Raw genomic sequence first — 27,864 nt, 5'->3', positions numbered from 1 at the left:
ACAAACTACCTGAAATGTGTGTGGGAGTTTGTAACCAGATAAATTTGGAGCTGAATTCATTGCAGTCCTTGCAGACGAGACCTCTTTTGAATCATCCGGAAGCCAATGAGATTATTAACATTAAAGAGCCAGTTTTGTGTAGTGATTGAGGTCCCAGGCTAGAAGCTGGGATATTAAAGGTTCTAGTTCCGTTTCTGGCTTAAAATCAGCTGGGTGATCTTTGGCCAGTCACTCTGTTTGAGCTCTAGGAAGCAGCCAAGGACAAACAACTTCTGAAATCTTGCCAAGACAACTGAAAGAACTTCTCTGGGCAGCCCCAGGAGTCGAAACTGACTTAAAGACACCCATACCACATGCAGGCAAAGGCGCAGCTCCCAAATTTCCTCTGAGCTGCTTTGGAGACTAATGTGTTGGGGATGAGAATTCATAACCTTTTTTTGTTCGTGTCTTGGCCCTTGTGTGAGGCCCACGCGCTCAGCGCACTAACTAGGTGCATCATATCTCTGAAGTGCTGCAAGCCTCAACTTTGAATAAAATGCCAGTGACTTTGAGATAATAAATAGGAACTAAATTTACATTTCCCCTCTTTTTGTTGTTGTTGGAAGCAATTTGCCTGTTATGCTGCTGGATCTTAAAGTGAAAGGAAATGTGCTTGACGCTAAAATTGGCTTCGTGGCTCCAGTTTCCTCAGCTTTGCACCACCTGCCTCTAATCAAACTGTCCAATTACTGGAAACAATTGTTTTCTTGCCTTCTGGGAAGTAAAAGACATTCCTCCAGTAAAATACTGCTTTTTGCAAAATGTTGCATTTTAAAGCAAGCGGCTTTCATAAATTAAAATAATAATAGCAATATCCGAAGGGGGGTGGGTGGGAGGATGCGGCTGGGGATCGGGATAGATCCCTGGAAGGTCAGGAGCAGAGAAAGCCAGCATAGCATGGAGATTATGGAAGTGCTGCTAATAGTAAGCATAAAAATAGGTAGAATATCCTTGTCTCCAAACACAGGAAAAGAGCAAGAACTATCTGGGGGAAGACAAGAGTAGGATGAGGTTCCAATTAGTCCATATGCTAATCAGGTTGATTAATATAGAAGGCAAAGTTTTCTACTGCTTTTGTGTGGAAGGATAATCAGCGGCTCTCTTTGTATTAGAAATAAATAAATTGTGGTATGATATATGTCAGTTGGGTCAGCTGAGGACCTGTCTCCTAACCCCAACCCTCCCCAAAAGTTCTCCCTGCTTTTCTCTTTTTGCAAGAGGATGTTGAATTCTATAAAGATCTATTAAGTCCTGAAAATGCCACCATCTCTCTTGTTTATTTAAAATCAAAGTGAGAGGCAGAGAGATGAAATTAAACGGAAAATTTGGGTGAATGAGAATGCTTGCAAACTTCATCTTAGTAATCGAGAATCATCTCTCTGCAATCAACACAATTACTGAGAGGGGCGGCATACAAATCTAATAAATTATTATTATTATTATTATTATTATTATTATTATTATTATTAATTACACATGGCCCAAGTTAACCAAAGTACATGAGAAGTGGATTCCTGATGTGGCCCGAAAGGGAACCATGAGGATATTCAGCTTCTCAGAATACTAAAGATGCTCAGGAAATATTGTTGAATGAGAGTAATGATATGATATGATATGGTATGATATGATATCATATCTGTTAAGTTTCCCTACTGAAGAGGCAGCATATGGTTTAGTAGTGACTTCTTTATTGGTCATAGCTAGCAAACATCAGCCAGGCTCTGCTATAGGCAGGAGTTTAAATAGGGAACCCTTTAAACAGTGACGGGCTACCAAATTTTTTACTACCACACTGTGGGCGTGGCTTATGCAGGACGCCCTGCATGTTCTTTCAACATCTTTCAGTGCAAATTGGGTGCTCTGGGGTGGAGCTCCATTTTCGCTACCCCACTGCGTTCCGCCCCCATCCGGGCAGTAGCCTACCCCTGCTTTTAAATCAGGAGCAATCAGATATTACCTCCTTGAGTTCCTGGTTGGACTGGAGTGAAAACTTCCCAGCTTCTCAGGACATAACAATATCATATCATCATTTCATTTCATTATTTCATTTCATTTTATTTATTTATTTTATTTTATTTGTTATCAATTCTGTCTGTCTGTCTGTCTGTCTGTCTGTCTATCTATCTATCATCTATAAATAATATAGATATAAATCATGAGGTCACTCTGGGCAGCTTACAATGTTAAAAAGAATAAATCAATACAAATAGCACCAGCAGACTTACCGGCAGGTGCCTTTTGCAGGAGGGTCGGGACGACACGGACACATGGCCGCCGCCATCTTGGATCTCGGCTGAAGTCTTGCGAGATTGCGAGGCTTCGGCCGAGAGTCAGGCCAGGGTGGCCTGATTGCTGACGTGGCCGGGTGGGGCTTGCCAGCCCTATAAAAGGGCGTGCAGGCCCAGGTTCGGCCTGTTCGCCCGGGCCACGTCAGGAGAGCAGACACCCGCCCGCCCTCCCTATGTTTGCAGTGTGCTATTATGGGTCGCCCTAGGGGGCCGAATGGGAATTTTTTGCGGTTTGGCCTTTTAGCTGGGCCATTTTTTCGCCCATTCCACACTGGGGAAGGGGATAAGCGGTTAGGGGGTGCTTGCACCTTTTTAGGCTAATTGGCTTACCTTTGGTCATTTGGGTAGGCAGGTTAGGGGCGGAAAACTGGGTGGTGGTTTAGCAACTGCGCGTTCTCCCTTGGGCATCTTTGGGGATGATTGACAGGTTCTCTCCAAGCTCATGGTGGGGTGCTACCTGAGCAGTTGTGGGGAACCTGTCTTTGGGTCCCGCACCTTGAAGCCCCCGGGTAGGGGTTAGCCGGCGGGACCCCCCTCATGCAAGTGCATGGCAGGGTCTCAGGTGAGGGAGTGGTCCCTCACCTGGACTAGCATCGAGCTACGCCCATAGTTGCCCAGGAATGTTGATTGCTACGTCATTTCCGCCCCGGAAGCAATTGTTTGACCCTGCAGGTCCATTGTTTGGGTCATATTTAAATATGTTAATTTATGCTAATTTAGTTGAATAAATTATGCTAATTTATTTTAATAAAAATGACCCAGTTTTAAATCCAGCTCTTGTGTCCGTGTCATTACTCCACCTCTCCTGCAAAAGATTTTACGTATGTATATGCCAGTAGGTTTCTCTTTGTTTGTGTCATTCTAGCCATTGCCTTTCCACCGTAGGATGAAGGCCACTTCTGCATTTTTCAAGCCTATATGATCCTGAGCTTTCTTTTGCAAATGTATGTATGTATGTATGTATGTATGTATGTATGTATGTATGTATGTATGCATGTATATGTATGTATATAATCAATCAGTGAAATGTTTATTACAAAGACTAGTACAATGAAAAATACACAAGGAGTATCTAATTAAAAATTCTACAGTTCAATAAAATAATAACAAATTATTTTATATTTTATTATAAAATACTATAATATTATCCTGATAGAAACCAAACAGATGAATTCCAAAGGCCATGTCGAGACCCTTTAGTTATAAATGTTTACAGCACATTTTATCTCATCACAATGGTAGAGAGAACAGAGAATACTTCAGTAATTTCAGCAGTAGGGAAAGACCCTGCTGAGATGGCAGAAAATGAAACAAGCGTGTGACTTTGATGTCAATTTAAAACTGACAGCAGCCGCTGTTATCCAATTAGCGGCTGGTATTCAATTGGCCACTGTTATCCAATCAGTGGCCAGCATTCAAATGGCCATCAACGGCCAGTATGCAAATTTCCTACAACAAGCAAAGTCAGATTCCCTTAACAACTGTGTTCATAACTTGAATGATTTCAGTGATCCATTTAACAACTGTGACAAGAAAGGGCATAGGGTGAGGTATCATCAATATGCCAATGATACCCAGTTATACATCTCCACCCCATGCCCTCCCCCACCCCACCAGAAGTTCTCTGTGTTTTTGGAAGCCAAAAATGCCCTCCCAGAGCCTCTGTGTGAGCCAAAATCACATGCACGTTGGAGTTGAGCTAGGGCAACTGCTTGCGTGCCACCAGATATGGCTCCATGTGCCACCTGTGGCATCCGTGACATAGGTTCGCCATTACTGTGCTAGGCCATGTTTATACCAGGATTAGTTGCTAGATGCTATGACAATCATTAAGTGTTGTATCACATGATTCTTGACAAATGTATATTTTATTTTATGTACGTTGAGAGCATATGCACCAAGACAAATTCCTTGTGTGTCCAATCACACTTGGCCAATAAAAATTCTATTCTATTCTATTCTAGATGCATCTTATAAATTGAAACTGTAGAATTCTTGCTACTGGCTGGTTCATAATTAACCATATCTTTGAAAATGGGAAAACAAAAAATCTGTTAGTTTGGATTTGCAAGGGTAAAATGCTGGGGAATTTGCTTTTGTGAAGATCAGTGTGAGTGTGTGTGTGTGTGTGTGTGTGTGTGTGTGCTTTTCAGAGTCATATTTTTCTGAGTAAATTTCCTGTTAAGTGGTGACTGATGATGGAAAAATTGTCCGTAGTTACAGTTCATTTGGAAATGGGATGGTAGCTTCTCAGACCTTTATGGTAGGCTGAGCTGCCAGAGAGACTTCTTGTATGCCAACATTATAAAAACATGATGCTTTCGAATAATTCAAACAAGCCTTTACTGAATTATTGGACGTTCTCCACTGTGTCACTAATCATTCAACAAATGAATGAAAATCTTTGGAAAAATCTTGCAAGTCGGGGTCATAATGATTCCATGAGCTGAATTAACATATTTTACAAAAAATGGTAATTAAAATAGAAAAATAAAATGTTGTAAGGAATATTGTAACTTCTTCCTAAGAAAGAAAACTATTTTTAAAAAATCAAGCGTTTAAAAAAGTTTTAAGAAATACTTTACATGTGTTGTGATTCAGCCTGAGGCTCCTCAGGGACTGGCTGGATCTCTGCCGGATCCATGCCCAGAGGAGGAGGATAGTGAACAGGAGGGGGAGGACCAGGCAGACGGGGGAGAGGAACGTCAGGAAGAGGAGGAGGGAGAGCAGCCTGAGACCCCCGGGGGGGGGGGCTCTCCCCAGCTAGTAGCCTGGATTCATTGGATGAAGACGCACAGGCTATAATAGACATGAGGCAGCGACGAGCAGCTCAAAGACGGGGCCAATTACAAAGGTATTTCCATCCCTGAATTGGCAACAGCTGGGTTTGGGTGTGGTTCTCCTCAGCAGGGTTGAAAAGGCAGGCCCGCCCTTACAGTCTTGTGGAGAGTTATCAATTGGGAGTCCTGTGACCTTGTTTCGATTCTCGGCGTCTCTGATCTTGGCTTGTGGCCTAGAAGTCTGGAAGACTTGGGGGAGGCGTGGGTTTTATTATCTCCAGCGTTGTTTTTGCCAGCAAGAATCCTGTTTTATTGCCTGGCCTTCGTGAAATCTCTGTGAAACTTCATAGTGTTCCTGTCTGTAAGAACAGTTTCTGTTACCTGTGTTTGCTTTGAATTATATAAACTGCCTTTGCTTTTTACCAGTGTGTCTGGCTACTCTTTTTGGTTGGTGTTGGTGTCTGGGGGGACCCAGACAGAACAACATGGATATTGTTTGACTGCTAGTACTATTGTGACTTTGTCTATCTCCTTTCTCATGAACCAATTTGAGATAAGCAGTGGTGATTCTACAACTACAAGTTTGGGGATAATTCTTTAAACAAATTTGATGAATTAGATCATCAACCAATATCAACTGTCGAATAATTTAGACCTTCTCCAGAATGATTTTTCTGGCCCTTCAAGTCTCCCAATGATGTAGATATGGCTGTTTTTGATTTGTGTCAGAAGCACTTACAAATTCAAATAAAACAGGTACAAAATAGGTCATAAAAATATAGCATGTGCACAAATTCTTTCGATTTACTAGAAATATTTCCACACCTGCATTCATCCGGGCCAAGCTGAACTTGAATCACAAAGGCAGCTCTGGACTCACATAATTGCCACATTTTTGAAAATTATATGCATTGCATTCTATTAGGTATTATCTTTATCTTTTTACTGTTCCACCCCCACAGTTCTATTCTTTGTAAAAATCTAAATCTGTACAAAAACAATGCTGGGACTTGTGTGTGTAGATATGTGTGTTGACATGTACTATTTAGGAATTTTTATTTATCACTTGAGCTAGAGAACCGAGAATACATTTGCATTGTCTATATCAGAGTGCGCTTTAGTTACACTTCGGTGACCAGGGCTTTTCTTTTTAAAATGAAATGATTTGACGGTGGGGAAAGGAGGGTGGAGGAAAAATGTGTATATTTCATCATAAACTATTTCTTAAGCAGATTTTTAAAAAAATAAAAAATAAAAAAGAAAGCGGGCTACACCTACAGCAACAGTAATAGCAGTCTAAGGGTTCATCCACGCAGCAGCTGGAGCTAACCTTTTTTAAGGACATGTCCTTAGGATGCTGCTTCTTCTTATCCCCAGCCAGTAGCTAAATGCTACCTCTGATGTTAAAGTGATGTTTTTCACAATCTCCCCAATAACGTCATAGAGTTTTGTTGGGGTGATGAAGCAACAAGGGCTGGAAAATGTCCAAACTGGAGGTACGACTCTTTCCCTTATTATGGTTGATGGCCGCTTTCTTTCTGTCTTCTTGAGGTTTAGACAACAGGTGGACCAGGCATCAGGCATCTGCCCACATACTGTAAGAAGGGAATGTAACCTACTCAGAATCCTGATGAATTGGAGTGGCAATTCAGCTCCAGTACATAAATAAATGATGCTTCATCAGCACTTCACAAAGCACCAACTAGGTATTATAGACAGGGGTGGGTTTTATTTTTTTTTATTTATTTATTTTGTCCAATACATAATTAAGGTTAATGAGATTAACCATGTAGAATATATATCAAAGAAAGGAAAGAAAGAAAGAAAGGAAGGAAGGAAGCAAGGAAGGAAGGAAGGAAGCAAGGAAGGAAGGAAGGAAGGAAGGAAGGAAGGAAAGATAGGAGTGAAGATACAGTATAAGAATAAAATGCAATACATCAATAGAGGATAGAAGAGGAGGTATATGAGTGGAAGAAAAGAAATATGAGATATAGGAGAGACAATTGGACAGGGGACAGAAGGCACCCTGGTGCATTTATGCACGCCCCTTACTGACCTCTTAGAAATCTGGAGAGGTCAATAGTGGATAGTCTAAGGGAAAAATGTTGAGGGTTAGGGGTTGCCACTATGGAGTCCGGTAGTGAGTTCCACACTTTGACAACTCGATTGCTAAAGTCATATTTTTTACAGTCCAGTTTGGAGAGGTTAATATAAAGTTTGTATCTGCTGTGTGCTCTTGTGTTGTTGTAGTTGAAGCTGAAGTAGTTCCACTTACCTTCACCACTGGTTCGCGTTGCGATGTTTTGTGTGTGTCCATACACATGATTTCACTTCCACACAAGATCAGAAGGTGGATTCAGCCCAAAACACAGATGAGGAGCTGATCAGCTGTGCTTTAGGCGAAGAAATAAAAATCACTATTAATCCGGGGGGTGAGCGGGAAGGCTTTTTTCACAGAACGAGGAGAAGCCATCCAAACACAGAAAAATCAACCAAAAATTCAGAAAAAATGATGGCGATGAGGACAAACCGGCACAGACAGAACCAGATCTGTGATGCCAAAATTATATCACCAGTGGGTCATTGACAGTTCGGGCAATCTGGTCCGAACTGGGAGGAACCTATCCCTGACTACCGCGCAGGTCAAGTAGCTTTGCTGAGATTTCTTCATTCATCTTAAAAACAAATGTTCTGATCGAAAAACAACAGTGGATACAGTGGAATTGAAGTAAGTGGGGATTCTCCAATGTTCAGCCTCTGATACTCTGCCCTCATATATCAGGCATCACAGATGATGCTAGGATGAGTAGAGACTTCCAGTTCAGGTGGGGGAACTTATATCTAAAACCTTATATCATCAATCAATGTTTGATGAATAGTTGAACCCTTGGATCAAAACTCATTTCCTTTGCTAGCTCTACCCATTGTGTGTGTGTGTGAGAGAGAGACAGCAATTGACTGATGTCTTGCCAGCAGAAAATCTACCAAGCACTTTCCTTAACTTGTCCTATCTGAAGGCTGTCAAGATAAAACCGCGGCCCTGCCTCAATTCCAAGGCATATTTTTTCTCAGGAACTGTTTGACTGGTGCCCTAAGAGAAAAAGAACAAGATATTTCAATTTTGAAAAAGGGAACCAATTTCTAAAAGGTTAATCAAATCGAAGAGGGAAATGGAGGGTGGTTTTTTTTAGAGTTGTGAATTATACCATTTTTTTTGTACTGTAAGAAAGGTGTATTTTACCTGTATGAAACGAAAGTTCATGGATGGGTTTTACTAGGACATAAAAATGATATAATAAGAGTATGACTGCTAGACAACTTTGCTACATACAGGAAATGTTTTAGCTGGGGAGGCTATAAGAACCTAGGAAAATTTATTCCCTTCTCACCTGCAAACAAGTATGGCTTGCCATCCCACCACGACGCCTTAAACGTGATCTAAGTATTGCCCACAAGATCATATGCTGCAATGTCCTGCCTGCCAAAGAGTACTTCAGCTTCAACCACAACAACACAAGAGCACACAACAGATTCAAGCTTAATATTAACCGTTCCAAACTTGACTGTAAAAAATATGACTTTAGTAATTGGGTTGTTGAAGCGTGGAACTCATTACCGGACTCTGTAGTATCATCCCCTAACCCCCAACATTTTACCCTTAGACTATCCACAGTTGACCTCTCCAGATTCCTAAGAGGTCAGTAAGGGGCATACATAAGCACACTAGAGTGCCTTCTGTCCCCTGTCCTATAGTCTCTCCTATATCTCATATTTCCTCTCTACTATACCCTCTACAACCTTCATTGTGTATTATTGTGTATTGGACAAAATAAATAAATATAAATAAAAATATTGCACGCTCAGGCTATGTGAAGCACAAAATAAAGAAATGGCTGTGATAGAATTCTCTCAGCAGTTCTGGTCTATCCCCATGGCTGTCGAGTTCTCCATGGCAAAATACTACAGTAGGTGTACTGTATTCTGCTCAGGCAGACAGTATAAAGAAATCATTTCATTTTAGGTCAAGGATACTCATTTAGTAATTGCAAATTACTAATGAAAGGAAACATACTCCCACCAGAAAAATATTTGGATGTCAATAAACTCCAGACTCACGTAAGAAAGTGAGTAAATGTTTACTGAGACAAATAGGAGTGAGAAAGAAAAAAAGTGAAGTTTATTACGTAGCTCCTCTGTGGCCACAGACAGGAAGTGAAATTGTTTTCAGGTTGAAAGTACGTCTCAATCATGTCATGCACCACTAGTCTTTTAAGTTTAAGGTTCATAGCTCATTTGATGTACAGTGTATATTAACGTGCAGGCAATTGAAATTTCCCCTGGAATTCACAAAGTGTTACCTTATTTCCCCTTTCTCCTCCTCCAATTCAGAATGAAAGTCTGAAATAAGCACAATGGCCAAATTGATATGTTACTGGGTAATTTTTGTGACCAATATTAAGGCTGGTTTGCATGCCACAAAACCAACTGGATTTTTAATTTGTTAGCCTTCCAGTAATAAGATCCAGGGCGCTCTAAATTGTTCACAACCAGGAACCACTTTGAATATTCTAATTTCCACAGCTAGATGATTGTGACAAAATAGATTGGGCAGGTTTTTTTTTAATTTCAACGTTTTAAATATTTCTTTACAGTGGTTTAAAAACAAAGAAGCATCACATGTCATTCCTTCCTTCACCTGTTGAATGATAAACAAACATGAAGAAAGTAATACAAGAAATGGCAGCAGAGGTTTGATAGGTCTTTTTTTTTAACCTTGCAAATTATAGCTAATCCTCGTTTAGTGACACAGGCTTAGTTAGCAACCATTTGCAGTTTTTATATTTATTTATTTACTTATTTACTTATTTACTTATTTACTTATTTACTTACTTACTTACTTACTTACTTACTTACTTACTTACTTACTTACTTACTTACTTACTTACTTACTTACTTACTTATTAGATTTGTATGCCGCCCCTTTCCGTGGACTCAGGGCGGCTCACAACACAATAAAACAATTCATAACAAATCTAATAATATGCAATTTAAAATTTAAAATAGTTAAAAAAAAACCATTTTTAAGCAGACATATCTACAAACATACCATACATAAATTATATATCTCAATTTCCCCATGTCTGACGACAAAGGTGGGTTTTGAGGAGTTTACAAAAGGCAAGGAGGGTAGGGGCAGTTCTAATCTCTGGGGGGGAGCTGGTTCCAGAGAGTCGGGGCCACCACAGAGAAGGCTCTTCCCCTGGGGCCCGCCAACCGACATTGTTTAGTTGACGGGACCCGGAGAAGGCTGACTCTGTGGGACCTAATCGGTCGCTGGGATTCGTGCAGCACAAGGCGGTCTCGGAGATATTCTGGTCCGATGCCATGAAGGGCTTTATAGGTCATAACCAACACTTTGAATTGTGCCCGGAAGTTGATAATGGTATTGAAAAAAGTGGCTTTAAAACCGGTCCTCACATATAAGACTTGGACAGGTCTTTAAAGTAAAGTAAAGATGAAGTAAACTCATAAACACATTTTCAGTTTCACCTAGTAGTTGCTTTATTTATTTATTTTGTTCTATTGGTTTGAAAGATTTTTAATTAGAGTAGGGAAGATGATTCCACTGGGTATACAGTGACTCTCTTTCCCTTTTTAGAATAGGGCATGATGATAGATTGAAAGTGTTATAATCAGAGGAGGGAATATAATTTCACTGGAATTACAGTGACTTTCCCCCCCCCCCCTTCTAGAATAGGGTAGGATGATTCTACTGGATTGAAAGTGTTATGGATTGAAAGTGTTACAACTAGAGTAGGGTATGATGAGTGTATGGAGTATTCAGTGCTGTTTTTGTTTTTCCTTTTTTATTTTTTCTTTCACTTTCTTTCCTTGTTATTTTTTAATTTTCTTTAATTCCTATTTTGTATTTTGTATTTTTACCCATTAAAGGGAATTATTTTTAATTAGGTTTTTTTTAACTTGGTTTACTAATTTGGCGATATTTAGGACATACTATTTGGTGGGTTTCTTCCCCCCCCTATATATTTTTAAACTATTTTTTAACAAGGGTTAAAAATACAGCTAGTACTATAGTAAAGACACACAGCTAGGCCATGGTTAAAATTCAAATACTGTGTTGGAGGTAATTAGAAATTTTTGCCATTTTCTTTTCTTTTAATGTTTTTTTTCTTTCATTTTAATGGTTGCTTCATTTAATGACTGCCAGTTCCAACTGTGGTTGCTAAACGAAGACCATATGTTTTTGTAGGGGAGATCTAGCAGTAATTGGCTGATATTGCTGAATTAAAATAAAATAAAATAAATTCAATGCAAGTGACAAGGCTGAACTATTTTGATTGTGGGAAGATTTTTCGTAAAAAGAGATAATAGGTGTGGCAAGAGCAACAGAGGGTTAGCCAGGAGTCCCCAACTACCGGGGCCATAGGCCGTGGCCTATTCAGAACCAGGCCATGCGAGTGGCAGGCCAGCATGCATGTATATCACACTTCTCACATGATTGTAACTGTCGGCGCACTTGCCACTTGCTCAGCCTGGTTCTCCTCTTCCCACCCAGCCAAGCCACGAAGATTGGAGAAGACTGGGTTAGCACTCTTACTGGAAACAAATCTAATGGGATTTTAGTAGCATAATATTGAGGTGTGACTGGGAGGTAATAATAATAATAATAATAATAACAACAACAACAACAACAACAAAACAACAACAACAAAACAACAACAACAACAATAATAATAATAATTTATTAGATTTGTATTCCGCCCCTCTCCGAAGACTTGGGGCGGCTCACAACAATAATAACAAGTGACAAATCCAATATTAAAGAAACCCCCATCTAAACATCTAAACATCTAAAAACCAGTCATTAAAACCATACAACACACTCATACCATACAATTTCCCCATACTTGGCGACAGAGGTAGTGTGGTTCATGGATTGCCTACCATGATACTAATGAGAAATGCACAGAGAAGAGAGAAGCCAGTGTGATATGGAAGCCTGGAAAGACTGAAATACAATTTTTATACAAGTGACAAGCATATTTGGTAGCTCCATTGCAGTAGCCCATTCAGTCCTGATACTTATCCTGATAAAGGTATGGCTAGCTGATGAGAGCAAAATAGCTTGAAATAGATCTATACTAGTCTCCCTTCCTTTTCATTATCAGCAAAAATATGTTACACACACAAACACACACACACACACACAAGCATAGGCATACATATACATATGTTTTTCTGTCGAGTCACCTGGTATACACAAATATGGGAGGGAGTATATTGCTGAAGAGTTGATGAGAGCTAAATAGCTTGAAATAGATCTATACTAGCTGTCCTTTATTCCTTTATCAGTTCTTTGTAATGTATGTATGGGTTGCCGATCAATTTCCGGTCACAATTCAAAGTGTTGGTTATGACCTATAAAGCCCTTCATGGCATCGGACCAGAATATCTCCGGGACCGCCTTCTGCCGCACGAATCCCAGCGACCGGTTAGGTCCCATAGAGTTGGCCTTCTCGGGGTCCCGTCGACTAAACAATGTCGTTTGGCGGGACCCAGGAGAAGAGCCTTCTCTGTGGCAGCCCCAACCCTCTGGAACCAGCTCCCCCCGGAGATAAGAACTGCCCCCACCCTCCTTGCCTTTCGTAAGCTTCTTAAAACCCACCTTTGCCGTCAGGCATGGGGGAACTGAGACATCTCCCCCGGACCTATACAGTTTATACATGGTATGTTTGTGTGTATGCTTGTTTTTAATAATGGGTTTTTTAGTGTTTTTTAAATTATTAGATTTGTTCTTACATTGTCTTTGTTATTGTTGTGAGCCGCCCCGAGTCTACAGAGAGGGGCGGCATACAAATCTAATAAATAAAATAAATAAAAATAAAATAAATAAATGTATGGATGTATGGATGTATACCTCCTGAAAATAAAAATCTAATAAACAATCAGTTGGGAAGGAAAATACTGTACAGCTTTAACATTTAAATGAAAAGCCAAACAAGTTGAAAATCCTTGGGAAAATTTTTAGAAAGAAAAAGACACATCTTGATATGGGAAATGATTGTCTGCCAGGGGGAACATTCAAAAGGCCCTGTCACCATAGTTCCCTCTAAGCTGAGCAGTGAGCAATCGCTCACTTAAAAATCATCATCAACTCAGAGTTTTCCAAACCTGCCCAGAAGCCGAGAGGGAAAGAGTGAGAGGGAAGGAGAGAGAGAGGAAGAGAGGAAGAGAGAGAAACAGATAGAAAAAAGAGAGGAAGGAAAAGAGAAAGAGAAAGAATGGGAGAAAGGAAGAGAGAAAGAAAATCAAAATCTAGTTTGAAACTAGCTCAACTATTTAAGTGGCATTTTGATATTGATAGAGTTGCCCTATTATGAGCTCACTGTTATAGACACACAGTACAGTATTTTATTTTGAAATTTTCTGAGGCAAAACAGGGTGGGTTTTTTGTTTGTTTGTTTGTTTGTTCATTTATTTATTTATTATTTCTGTGCCGCCCAGTCCCAAAGGGACTGCCGCTCAGACACTATACTTTTTTGCCCGCCCCCCCAAAAAATTAGAGGGAACACTGCCTGTCACCTTACTTTGTAATCTTTTACAAAGACTGTACCATCTTCAAGAAAAGGAAGTGAGCGCAGAAAGAAGGGCAAGCTATTTTTTTCCAGTCAAAATGGAAAAAGAAGAACTGCCAACTTGCTGATGTGTTAGCAGGGCAGACTCGGAAGCAGAGCACATATTTTCCCCCAGGATCTTCAGGTAAGTTAAGTCAGCTCAGGGCCTGGAAGGAATTTATTTTCCTTTGTGGTGCTTTACAGGTCTTTATCAGGCCTGTCAGTTGGAGTGGATTTTTTTTTTGCTTATTTATAACACACCTAGAAACATGTGCCCTAAACATTGTGTAGGTGTGCAACTTGGCCCTGTGGGTGAATTTTGGAGCTGTTTACATATTCACAAGGATATTGCACATTTCCAGAGAAAAAACAGCACATCCAGAAATTAGAAACGGAGTGTGTGACTCAAGAGCAAAATTGGATTCTACTTTCTTGAGATGCCAACATTTCAGTGTACAGATAGTCCTTGACGTACGACCACAACTAAGCCCCAAATTTCTGTGGTTAAGTGAGACATTTGTTAAGTGAGTTTCATGACCTTTCTTGCCACGGATGTTAAACAAATCACTGCAGTTGATAAGTTAGTAACCTGGTTGTTGAGTGAATCTGGCTTCCCCATTGACTTTGCTTGTCAGAAGGCTGCAAAACAGGATCACATGATCCCCTTGGGACACAGCAACGGTCATAAATATGAACCAGTTGCCAAGCATCTGAATTTTGATCACATGATCATAGGGATGCTTCAAAGGCTGTAACTGAAAAACATCCATAAGTCACTTTTTTCAGTGCTGTTGTAACTTTGAACAGTCATTAAATGAACTGTTGTAAGTTGAGGACTACCTGTATGTAGAATTTCATTGTTAGAGTGGTCTCTTCCACATCACAAAAAAATAAAAAAAAAGAAAAGAAAAAGAGGTCAACAAAGGCCAGTGATTTGCAGAAGATATATTTGTGCGGATCATAATTGCAGGTGCAAAATTGCTTTCATGGAGTTATAATTCACTCTCCCCAATGTTAAACAATGCATTTTTCGATTCCAATTGTTAGTGAACAGAGCTAGAAGAGAGGTTTTATTTTATTAGTTGGTAGTTTTACAGCCCTCATTTTCTCCAGGAACAAAAGGTACTGTAGGTGGCCCTTCCTCTTCCAGTATTTTTTCTCTACCAATACCTGTGTAAGGTAAGTTGGGTTGAGAAATTCATTATCTTAAGATCTCTCCGCTTCTGCAGCTGAGAATGGATTTGAACTCATGCCTCCCATACTGTCCAATGCTTTAACCTCTGGAACCACACTGGTTCCTGTCCTTGTGCCTTTCCCACAGCCACCTGTCTGGTTACTATAGGAACAGATTGCTGGACTAAGTAAGCTATAGTCTGATTCAGCTTGACTCTTCTTATTTCCAGCTTGCAGCTGGCATTAAAGGCATATGTTTAGAATTAAAGAAATTGCGAGAAACTGTTTTTGGGTACCAGAAATAAAAGAAGAGCTTCTATGCCAAAATTGATCCCTGATTATTCCAAATTTCTTTCATTACAGCAGTATAATTATATCCTTCCTTCCTTCCTTCCTTCCTTCCTTCCTTCCTTCCTTCCTTCCTTCCTTCCTTCCTTTTCCCCTCCCTCCTCCCCTCTCATCTCTCTCTCTCTCCCCCACACTATATAAGAGATCCCCGACTGAGTAATGGTTCATAAAATACATATGCCAAAACAATAACAATTCATAAAATAGATACGCCAAAACAATAAAATGAAGTAAAGGTTATAATAACAGTAACAGCTAGTACCATAGTAAAGAGACACAGCTAGGCCATGGCCAAATGATGAAGCTTGCATCAAATACATGGACTAAAACCCAAATTTTCATCTTGTATGAAAAAATGGGCAGTTTATAACATTGGTCTGGCCTACGGAAACTCTGAAGCCCAAGGGCTGCATAAAAGCCATCGATGCTGCTCCATTGAGACCAATGTTGTGTGGCTCTAGAAGTTTCTATATGTTTCAGAGAGCAGCTTCATTGCCACATTCTGCACCAGCTGATGGGTAATTCCATAAAGTGAACAGAGCGTGGACAATTATGGTCAAGCCTTTCCCATCCAGGAAAGGTTGGCTAGTCTGAATCAAATGCACTCCAAGCCACAGCGGCCATGGGGACTCCATATAACAGAAATGAATCCAAGAGAACATCTGCTTCTTCAGGGGGAAGTACAACTGCATCTTAGCCAGAGAGTCATCAAGATTCAGGCACAATTTATTGACCCTCATCCAGTCTATAGCAGCATCCAGTATGGCCCAGCGTGGCTTAGATAAACTGGGTGAAAAAGAGCCGGGTATATTATTTGCATACTGGTGGTATCCAAGTGGAAACCCCAATGATCTCACTCAACAGCTTCATAGAGATATTAAATGACTGAGTGGAAATCCTTCAGTGCCACCATCTGGACCTGACTGCAGGTGGGAGCAGAAGCATGAAGAATTGTGCCTTTGATACCATGCGGTTCCTGGCATCAAAAATTGAGAAATCATAAGATGATCAACAGAAGTAGCGCAATGGAAAAGTGATGAGCTCTCTGCTCTTGTATTGTTTCTTGGTGGGACACTGCAAATACTTTGTTGCCTCTCCTGACAATGATGTATTTTTAATGCATATTTGGCTTGGACAGTTGAAAATTACCCTTCGTTAAGATGATGGTCATGGCAGTCAGAACTAAAAGAGGGTTTTTATTTATTTATTTATTGTTAGAGTTGAAAGGGACCATGAAGGCCATCGAGTTCAACCCCGTGCCCAAGCAGGAACCCTATAGTACACCAGTCAAGTGGCAGTTCAATCTTCTCTTAAAAATGTCCAGAGTGTTGGAGTTCACAACGTCCGCTGGTAGGTTGTTCCATTGGTTGATCGCTCTGACCGTCAGGAATTTCCTCCTTATCTCCATGTTGAATCTCTCCTTGGTCAGCTTCCAGCCGTTGTTCCTCGTCCGGCCCTCTGGTGCCCTGAAGAATAAAGTAATCCCCTCCTCTCTGTGACATCCCCTCAATTACTTGTAGGCTGCTATCATGTCCGCTCTGGCCCTCCTTTTCTCTAGACTATCCATGCCCAGTTCCCTCAGTCTCTCTTTGTAAGTCTTGGTTTCCAATCCCTTAATCATCTTGGTTGCTCTTTTTTGCACCTTCTCCAGAGTTTCAATGACTCTTTTGAAGTGTGGTGACCAGAACTGAATACAGTATTCCAGGTGTGGTCGGACCAGGGCGTAGTAGAGTGGTATTAAGACTTCCCTGGTCTTGGAGTGTATTCCCCTGTTGATGCAGCTTAGGATTGTGTTGGCTTTTTTAGCTGCTGCTGTACATTGTTGGCTCATGTTTTGTTGATTAAGATTAAATAATGCCTACTTGTGTATTATATGTTAAGCTCCCTTTTCTTGCAAACAGATCAGGAACACATCCTTCCCACTGTATCTTGACAATCTGTACAGCTAAGCTTCAGGGTCACATTGCTCTATGGAGGTCTTTTAATATTAGTTTGTTGAATATGTCATAGTGGCCTGATGCCCCAAAGCACTAACCAATATTTATAACCCATAATTGCTGTGATCATACAAAGTCAACTAGGCCAATCCTAAAGAGACTAGTACTCTGTGATAATTCATCCACTGGGTCTAGGCCTAAATTGAAAACAAATTCTTGATTTCAGAAATCTGTACTTATCGAATCATAAGGAGACACTTCATTTGAAAGAAATTATGAATCTGATAACCAAATTATGAATGTATTGCAATCTGGGAACATGGGCAGAATAATAAGATAGTGTATAGTTATGAGGTAGTGCTAAATTATTTGCAGGAGAGGTGGAGTAACGACACGGACACAAGAGCTGGATTTAAAACTGGGTCATTTTTATTAAAATAAATTTGCATAATTTATTTAGTCAAATTATCAAATCAACATAATTAACTAATGACTCTAACACGGACCCGCAGGGTCAAACAATTGCTTCCAGGGCGGAAAATGACGTATAATAAACTTCCAGGGCAACATATGGGCGTAGCTCCATGCTAATCCAGGTGAGGGACCCCTCCCTCAGCTGAGACCATGCCATGCACTTGCATGTAGGAGGTCCCGCCGGCTACCCCCTAAAAGGGGAATTAAATGGGCGGGACCCAAAGACAGGTTCCCCCCAACTGCTCAGGTCGCCAATACCACAAGCTTGGAGAGAACCTGTCAATCATCCCCAAAGATGCCCAACGGAGAACACGCAGTTGCTAAAGCACCACCCAGTTTTCCGCCCCTAACCTGCCTACCCAAATGACCAAAGGTAAGCCAATTAACCTAAACAGGTGCAAGCACCCCCTAACCGCTTTATCCGTCTCCCCAGTGAGGAATAGATGAAAAAACGGTCATGGCTAAGGGACCAGACCGCCAAAAATTCCTATTCGGCCCCATAGGGCGACCCATATTAGCTCACTGTGAGATAGGGAGGGCGGGTGGGTGTCTGCTTGAAGTGACGAGTCTGGGCGAAAAGGGAGAGCCTCGGGCCTGCATGCCCTTTTATAGGGCAGGCAGGCCCCACCCGCACACGTCACTGATCAGGCCACCCTGGCCTGATAATCGGCCGAGATCTCGCGAAATCTCGTGAGATCTCGGCTGAAAACGAAGATGGCGGCTACGCCATGTGGCCGTTGTCTGCCCGAGCCTCCCGCAAAAGGCGCCGGTGGGTGAGTACCACCGGCGCTATTTTGGGGAGGGCTTATTGCCAGGGAAACAGGGTATTTGACCTATAATAGTCTTCTCCAATGTGTCTGCAAACGACCCTCCCTTTTCCTTTTCAGAACCTGCTTCAAAAATTCAACCCCTTATCATCTGTATTTCAATGCAAAAATGTCTATCCTGTATATTTGTGTTCATTTTTTTACCCAAACCTCCCTCCCTCTCTGAAAATAAAAGAGAAATGCTAAACTTCCCTAGAGGATTAATGCAGCTACATTGCTTAAAAAAAGGAAACATGCCCACTTTTAAACAAAATTATAAAAATAGCTAAAATCAAAATTAAAGTTAAAATTCAAAAGAGAGGAGTTGAAGGGGGGGATATTGAAGGTTTTGAGAGATGCAGCAGCAGAAGAAGAGGGCGATTGCCTGATCTTTGAGGTTGAAAAATGGAAACAAACCTCTTCCAGTTCTCCATATTAAAAACACAAACTGAATAGTGAGATTATTCTTTTTTACAAACTGCTATAATCAATAGGTTATATTAACTCAAGAAAGGGGGATGTTATTGGAGAGGAAAGAAATGAAACCAGTTGAGAGACCTTCTGGCAAGGATATGCCAAGCATTCAAAACAAAGGTCTTTTACCACCTGCTTCCCTTCTCTGACCTTTGCTAGCTGGCATTCACAGTTTACTGGTTAGCCTTCATACACTTCTCTTTGCAGAAGTCAGTTATGAGAAGCAACTTTTAATCAATCAATGGATAGTGGTCCATTAGTTTTACAGCACCAATTCCCTCTCCCATTTTTAAAGCAGCAGATGTTTCCATCTCTATGTTTCCCATGCCATTCAAGTCACTAGGTTAGCTCAGGAGAGTTGGTAAGAATTTCTATACAAACCCCACCTTCTAACCAACATTCCTGGCTGGGCTGGGCTTGTGTTGACTAACAGGAGTGGAAGCCTAACATAAGCATGGCCTCTGGGAAATTCTTTCCCTTCCTACAAGGCAGTAATGGGCTGCTGCCCCCATGGGGGAGGGGACACAGTGGGAGTAGTAAGTTTATGCACTATTTATTGAATAGTTAACAGTTTTTTTCTATTGTCCTTCCTTCTGTAGTACCTTAGTATGTTTTTACCCATGCAATTACATGATTCTGACAAATGTATCTTTTTCTTTTATGTACACTGAGAGCATATGCACCCAGACAAATTCCTTGTGTGTCCAATCACACTTGGCCAATAAAATTCTATTCTATTCTATTCTATTCAAGAAAATTGAGCTACTTGGTTAATCTGTTATTATACTGAACCTTGTGGATTCAGTACAAAACCTTAAATGTCAACAAATATTGCTGTCTATCATATGTCCTTTTTGTAGCTATTGAAATAATGTATCTTAATCAACTGAAAAAGAGTCCAAGCATCTATCTGAAAACTTATCTTGGTCAGTAAGCCACTCCCACACAGTCACATGACCTTTAAGCCACTCCTGGTCACATGCTTGTCAAACCACTCCCACCTGGTCACATGGCTGGCAAGCCACCCCTACCCGGTAACATGACCATCAAGCCACACCCACAAAATAAGTCATGCCTACAGTGCGGCAGTAAAAATTTGGGCAGCCCATCACTGCTACATGGTGACATATCGCAAAAGGGAGGTGTCAAGGTTCTTGGAGTCAGCCATTGTTGAGAAGTGTGGTTGTATGTATGTATTTATTTACATACATACATACAAATTATTTATTTACAAAGGAGGAGGCAAGGAAGGGCGTGGGCCTGTGATGCGGGCAATGAGCAAAGTGAGCAGTGTTATATAAAACCAACTGTCTTCAATGGGGATTTTAACACTGACGATGTTGGTAGAGGACTAATGAAAGCTTAGTTAAACTTAGTTAATTTTAGTAATTTTAAAATAAATTTTAAACATTCCAGAGATTGCAATGGCTGTTGCCTCTTTTCTTTCTTTCTTTCTTTCTTTCTTTCTTTCTTTCCTATCTACTGTTCTGCCGGCGTGTTTCAACTGCCTGTAATTACAGGGTAATTAGTCCAGGAAGACACACAACACACGATAAAAGGAAAACCCAAAAGTTTTTATAAACAGAAAAACAGAAACAGCTCCCTTTTTAAATGTCAAAGGGATTTTCTGGTACACACAAGGCACAGGTTAAATGCAATCCAATTGCTCACCCAATAACTGGGAAATTGAGTGCAATTCTAAAGTCCATCGGGAGCAAAACAGGTCTGTGGCATGTGGATGTTTCCCCCACATCCACCTGCACATTCCTTGGGGCAGGAGCTGGGCCAGAGCTAACCACAACATCTACTGTACCCATTCATTCATTCATTCATTCATTCATTCATTCATTCATTCATTCATTCATTCATTCAATTTCTATGCTGCCAAACTCCCTAGGGACTCTGGGCTGTTTACAACAAAAAATATAACATCCAAATAATATTTACAACCTATAAAACTGTTTAAGAACAGTCAAAATAAAACAGCTTAAAAACAATTAAAATAAAACAACAAAACAATAAAAACAGGGGTTGATAACTGCCTCTTGTGTCTCCACCCAGCGAATGAACCCAACATGTTTCAATGTTTTTGGTCACCTGAGTTCCATCCGAGGTCTCTTTCCTCCCCCCAGCTGACAGTCAAGGGCCTGGAGAAGGGGAAGGACCCTGCTAAACAAAGGCCAGAAGGCTGCAAATAACAAAGAGCTTTCTCTGTGCCTGGTGCCACTGCAGGTGTGAAGAAAAAAACCCCCAGTGGTGTGGGTGTGTGCAGATAAGCAAACAGTCCCAGAGGCTTCATTCTTCATCCTCCCCTCCCAAGCTATGCTGGCAAAGTTTAACTGTGAAAGGGGTTTTCCCCACCCCCAATTTTGAGCTCATCGGTATATGACTGAAATGATAAGGCAAGGTCTCTTTGGGTACTTCTCTGAAACAGGAATGGGGAGCAGAAATTTATTTCCGATGGGTGTGAGTTTTTACTCAGAAAAGATGGCGTTCGGAGAAAACAAAACAAAGTGTTCAGAGACTACAACTAGTCCAGAAGGCAGCTGCGCAAGCTGTTGTGGGTGCACCTAGGTAAACCCACATCACACCAACTCTCTGCGAGCTGCACTGGGTTCCAATCAGTCCAGACACAATTCAAGATGTTGGTTATTACCTTTAAAGCCCTACATGGCTTAGACCAGACTATCTTTGGGACTGCCTCCTACTGCACAGCTCCCAGTGACCAATAAGAGCCCACAGGGTTGGCCTTCTCTGGGTCCTGTTGGCTAAGCAATGTCAGTTGGCAGGACCATGGGGAAGGGCCTTCTCTGTGGCGGCACCGGCTCTCTGGAAGCCTTAAAGACCTGGCTCGGGGGCAGGCCTGGGGCCATTGATCAGGTGGTTTTTCTCCTGATCAACGGCCCAAAAAAGAGGGCTGTTGATTAGGAGAAGTATGATTTTATTAATTGGGTTTTAAATTGTTTTCAAACTGTTTTTGATGTTGATTTCTGCTGTAAGTCACTTAGAGTCCCTTGGGAGTTGGGCAGCACATAAATTTAGCAAGCAAGCAAGCAAGCAAGCAAGCAAGCAAGCAAGCAAGCAAGCAAGCAAGCAAGCAAGCAAGCAAGCAAGCAAGCAAACAAACAAACAAACAAACAAACAAACAAACAAACAAACAAACAAAAAATTAACCCCCCTCTTCCAGGCAGGTTCACGAGGGATAGCTGTGGATATGGAGGAGAGTAAGCTCCTTGTTGATGCAGGTGATGGGTTAGCATAATATTAGTGCAGAGAAACTTATTCCCCAGCTGTCAAAGCGGCTAAATTCAGCCTTCTAGAGCGAGGCTGTTTTCTTTAGCACTGCAGCCCACAAGATAAACCCATAAGGGGCATGCATAAGTGCACCAATGTGCCCACCGTCCAGTGATGGGCTACCAAAATTTTTACTACCACACTGTGAGCGTGGCTTGTACATTTTCTTTCAACATCTTTCAGTGCAAATTGGGTGCTCTGGGGTGGAGCTCCATTTTCGCTATCCCACTGCGTCCCCCCCCGTTCAGGCAGTAGCCCACCCCAGCTGCCATCCCTGTCCAAATGTCCTCTTTTATTCGTATCCATTTCACATATTACTAACCATGTTTATATTTATATCTGTTATCTAAAACATGCTTGACAAAATAAAAGTAAATTAAAAAATTAATAAATGCATGGATGACAAACTAGTTGCATTCTAAGAGAGAACGAGACATTTATTAATTTAATCTATAGGCCGCCCAACTTATGCTGGACTCTGGGCAGTGCACCACCTCTAAAACCAATATAAAATACAGTTTAAAATGCTTAAAGAAAACCCATTCATATATTTTTGTGGCTGGATCTAGGTGATGACGCATTGATCAACAATCCCAGGCCTGCCGGTAGAGCCAGGTCTTCACTGCTTTCCGGAAGGCCAGTAGGGTGGGGACAGTACAGGCTCTGGGATCCATAAAGCTGGAGCTGCCACAGAGAAGGCCCTTCTCTCTGGCAGCTTTACTTGATCCACCTAACATAGATCTACAGTGGGATGCCATTCAGACTAGAGAAGTGTAGTTGGATGGTACTTAAGAGAGGGGCAGTAGTCAATATTGTTGGGGTGGATCTACAAAGGGACCGCTACGCAGTTATGCCTTAGTGTCCAACAGTCAAGATGAGAACCACAATGAAACAAACTTCCCTAATCCTCTTTTTCCAGCCTCTGTATTTATAAAACTACACACATAACCCCCTCTTGTGCATGGGCACAGTTTTAAACAAAGGAAAGTTGTTGGTGCCACTAGGAATGTTTTGAACTCTTTTCCCTCTATAGATTTGTACTTCGTGAACTATTCAAAACAAAAGAAAGCGATCATGGGATGACCATGGGATGATCATGGGATATATACTTACGCTAGAATAATTATAAAAAGAGAATGGCATTTAGTATACTATAGTACAATATATACAGTGCTATGTAGTAAACCATAGTCTTTAGATGTTGATGAAATGCTGGAAGAATCTCGACCAAAGTTCTGAAGAACAAGCAGCATTATAGGACATGAAATGATTCTTTCAATATCCTGTGTTCAAATTGTTATAAGTAATATTTATAAGTATGAACGTGGACCAGGTAAATCAAGAATAAAATATAAAGGCAACATTTTTGAATAGTACAGATTTCCTGATAGTTTTTGAGACAACTTCAGTTTTTACAATGCCATAGTCCAGTGTATGGACTTTATTTAAATAAGTGATAATTTAACTAAAGCACTGATTATCATGGACAGAGTTCTCCCCCCTCCTACAAATAAGCACAGTTGATACATTATCTTAAGTTGAACAAATGTATTCCAGACTCTGACCATTATATAGGGATCAAGGAAGACTTCAAGTCTGTAAATGTGTGTTTTCAATGGAATGCTACTCCTCACAAAACATGTTAAATTATGCCCAGGGCAACAGTTTTTCTAATCAGGAGCACCATTGTTTTGCTGTGTTTGCCCAATTCATTATTGAGCCAAGATCTACTGTATTTTTCAAAGTATAAGAGGCACCTTTTCCTTGCATAAAAAAAGCTGAAAACTTGGGTGTTCCTTATATTCAGTTCTGGAGACCTCACCTACAAAAAGATATTGACAAAATTGAAAGGGTCCAAAGACGGGCTACAAGAATGGTGGAAGGTCTTAATCATAAAACGTATCAGAAAGACTTAATGAACTCAATCTGTATAGTCTGGAGGACAGAAGGAAAAAGGGGGACATGATCGAAACATTTAAATATGTTAAAGGGTTAAATAAGGTTCAGGAGAGAAGTGTTTTTAATAGGAAAGTGAACACAAGAACAAGGGGACACAATCTGAAGTTAGCTGGGGGAAAGATCAAAAGCAACATGAGAAAATATTATTTCACTGAAAGAGTAGTAGATCCTTGGAACAAACTTCCAGCAGACGTGGTTGGTAAATCCACAGTAACTGAATTTAAACATGCCTGGGATAAACATATATCCATTGTAAGATAAAATACAGGAAAATAGTATAAGGGCAGACTAGATGGACCATGAGGTCTTTTTCTGCCGTCAGTCTTCTATGTTTCTATGTTTCTATATTTCGAATGAAACTTTAACTAAGCTTTTTTTCAGCCCTAATGAGCTGCCAACGTGATGGTCCCTTTGCCTGATTTTTTCTTTCTGCTCCCTCTGACAATCAACAGAGCCTTTTTTCAGCCCTAACAAGATACTAATGAGTATTTTGCTAGTGGAGCAATCTTCCCTTTGCCTGATTTTCTTATTGATTCTCTCTAAAGAGAAAGGGAGAAGTGAAGTGTTTTAGAAACTGTTCTTTATCCCCAACAAAGCAGTAGTGGGTTGCAGCCGGTACGGTTGGGATCGGAATTCCAGGGGCAGAAATCTCCGCACCCTGATATGTGCATGCACATGCGTGTGTAAGGTTTTGCTTCTGCGCATGCAGAGCAAGCAAAATCTTGCACGAGGATGCTATCACGCATGAGATTTTGCCGATTTTTAGCATTTTTTGCTTTTGCGCATGTGCAGAAGCAAAGAAATCACCGAAAATCAGTGAAATCTCTCGTACAAGACTTTCTCATGTGAGATTTTGCTTGATGCGCATGCACATAAGTGAAATTTCACACCGATGGGTGTGCAACGCTCCTGCAATGATCCTGGAGAGTGTACTGGTAGCGGCTGGTAAGTGGAACCCTCGCCTGTAACAAGGGGATAAAAAGCAAACATGTGCACTCAAAACCAGCAAACTAATGTGCTGAAGCTGACCAGACTATGGACTAGCCAGATGAATACTGTACCTGGTAGGCAGATTATTTTTCCCTATTTCCCTCCCCCAAAACTAAGGGGATGTCTTATACTCTGGTGCGTCTTATATTCCGAAATAATATGGTATCTAAACTGCAACACACTCCTAGAATTGGGCATGATTTGGCTAGCCATAGAATTTCTACGTAATTTCTAGAGGATCATTCCTTAACTACCATTCTAGATAAAGAGAAGCTTTCTCGGAGTTATCTCCGAGACCGCCTCCTGCCGCACGAATCCCAGCGACTGATTAGGTCCCACAGAGTGGGCCTTCTCTGGGTCCCATCAACTAAACAATGTCGGTTGGCGGGCCCCAGGGGAAGAGCCTTCTCTGTGGCGGCACCGGCTCTCTGGAACCAACTCCCCCCGGAGATTAGAACTGCCCCTACTCTTCCTGCTTTCCGTAAACTCCTTAAAATCCACCTTTGCCATCAGGCATGGGGAAATTGAAACATCTCCCCCTGGGCACATTTAATTTATACATGGTATGCTTGTGTGTGTGTCTGTTAGTATATGTTTTTTTTTAAATCTTTAAATCTTTTAATTAATTGGATTATTTATGATTTGTTTCACTTGTTGTGAGCCGCCCCGAGTCTTCGGAGAGGGGCGGCATACAAATCCAAATAATAAATAAATAAAAAATAAATAAGTTTCTTGCACCACATCCTAGAATTATTATTATTATTATTATTATTATTATTATTATTATTATTATTATTATTATTATTATTAATTTGATTTGTATGCCGCCCCTATTCCTTCAGGAAGGATTAAGAACAGCTTCTCCCTCTTTCTCATGCGTGTCATTCCCAGCAATGGGATACAGTAGCAGTCCTCAATCTTTGTGGCTCCATGCACTTATAGCGACGAAGTGGGATGGGGATGGTTTCATGCATGCAACCTAGATCCTCACAAGTGGAAATGCCTTGCCTTCTGAAAATGTTTAAAAACACATCTTTGCCACCAGGCCTGGGGTTCCTTAGACCTTCCCCCCTGACCGATGAATGCTTAGTTTGACTGCTGAATGAATGATATTGATAGTTTTTAATTAAAATTTTAAGATTGTTTTTTAAGGTATAATTGGATTGTTATTATTGTTTCCTGTTTTTCTGTACATGCTGTGAGCCCCCCCCCCCCCGAGTCCTCGGAGAGGGGCGGCATATAAATCCAATTAAATAAATAAAATAAATAAACGAAGCTTCATGCACTTTTGCGTTCCAGTTTCTAACCCAGATAGCGCTGGAAAACACCCAGCCAAACAAGGAGGAGAGATCAAAAGGGCAATTAGCCTTGAATCCTTGCACCGTCATAAGAGACTTAAGCTTGACTCCCCTAAATTCCACTGAACCTTTTCTGTTCGTTCCTAAGGGAATGCAAGTAGTCTGGGCAGATTCCTGTATTATAGGTAGAACACAATAAAGCAGTCAACCAAGGTATTGGTCCGTGGGTTGTGGACCCTGCAATACAGGATGATACTTTGGTGGATGCTAATAGAGAGGTTCATTAGATCCAATAGGAATGATATCTCCTTTTGTAATTCAAGCTGTAGGGAACACATACAAAAAACAGATAGGAGCATAAAATGGCTCCAGTAACATCCTGTGATGTAAAGAGAACTTGTATGCTGGCTGGATTTCAGAATAATGACGCGTCTGACATAGAATTAATCTTAATAATGAGGTGAATGATTTTCTATGGCCAGCATGCATACAATGGATTTAGTTGAATCTTTCAAAAATGAGTACAGTGTTCCCTCGATTTTCGTGGGGGATGCGTAGAGATGCAGAAGTAAATACACTACACCATTTTTGGCTATGGACAGTATCACAAGCCTTCCCTTAAGACTTTAAACCTCTAAATTACCATTTCCCATTCCCTTAACAACCATTTACTCACCATTATTACTGGTACTCACCATTGAATAAGATACTTAGTGATCCTGATATTTATAAACATAATTATTTATTAACAATAATTATTTTTTTTGTTATTTATTTGCAAAAATTATTAGTTTGGCGATGACATATGACGTCATCGGGTGGGAAAAACCGTGTTATAGAAAAAAAACCGTGAAGTAGTTTTAAATTAATATTTTTTGAAAAACCGTGGTATAGGCCATTCGCGAAGTTCGAACCCGCGAAAATCGAGGGAACACTGTACAGTAATTGTTTTAGTACAAAGAACACATCATCTTCTGACCTCTTGAAAACTAATGTATTTGAGAGTGAGGTATTTGGACACCCTATCAGATTGCTTTGTCCTCAATGTATGGAAGAAAAAGTTTCTCAATAATGAATCAGAATGCAGAAGATAGCTCAAAATACCTTTAAGGCAAACCATAAGCTAGTGATATCTCATTATTTATTGAGTCCTGACCTTGCTGCCTTTGATTTCCTCTTCCAATAACATATCCACTAAAGTAGGCTATACTCCTCTATAAATGCTTAGGTATACATTGGTTAATGTTTAAGTGCAATAGAATACTGCGGTATATAATATTGCTGTACTTAATAACTATAGTGAGAACAAGCTGGTTTAAGATTACACATTTATGACATTTATGTGTCACCAATATTTAATTACATAGG

The sequence above is a fragment of the Erythrolamprus reginae genome, chromosome 1 (assembly GCF_031021105.1).
Source record: "Erythrolamprus reginae isolate rEryReg1 chromosome 1, rEryReg1.hap1, whole genome shotgun sequence".
NCBI classification, from domain to species: domain Eukaryota; kingdom Metazoa; phylum Chordata; class Lepidosauria; order Squamata; family Dipsadidae; genus Erythrolamprus; species Erythrolamprus reginae.
This window is presented reverse-complemented; position numbering follows the sequence as displayed.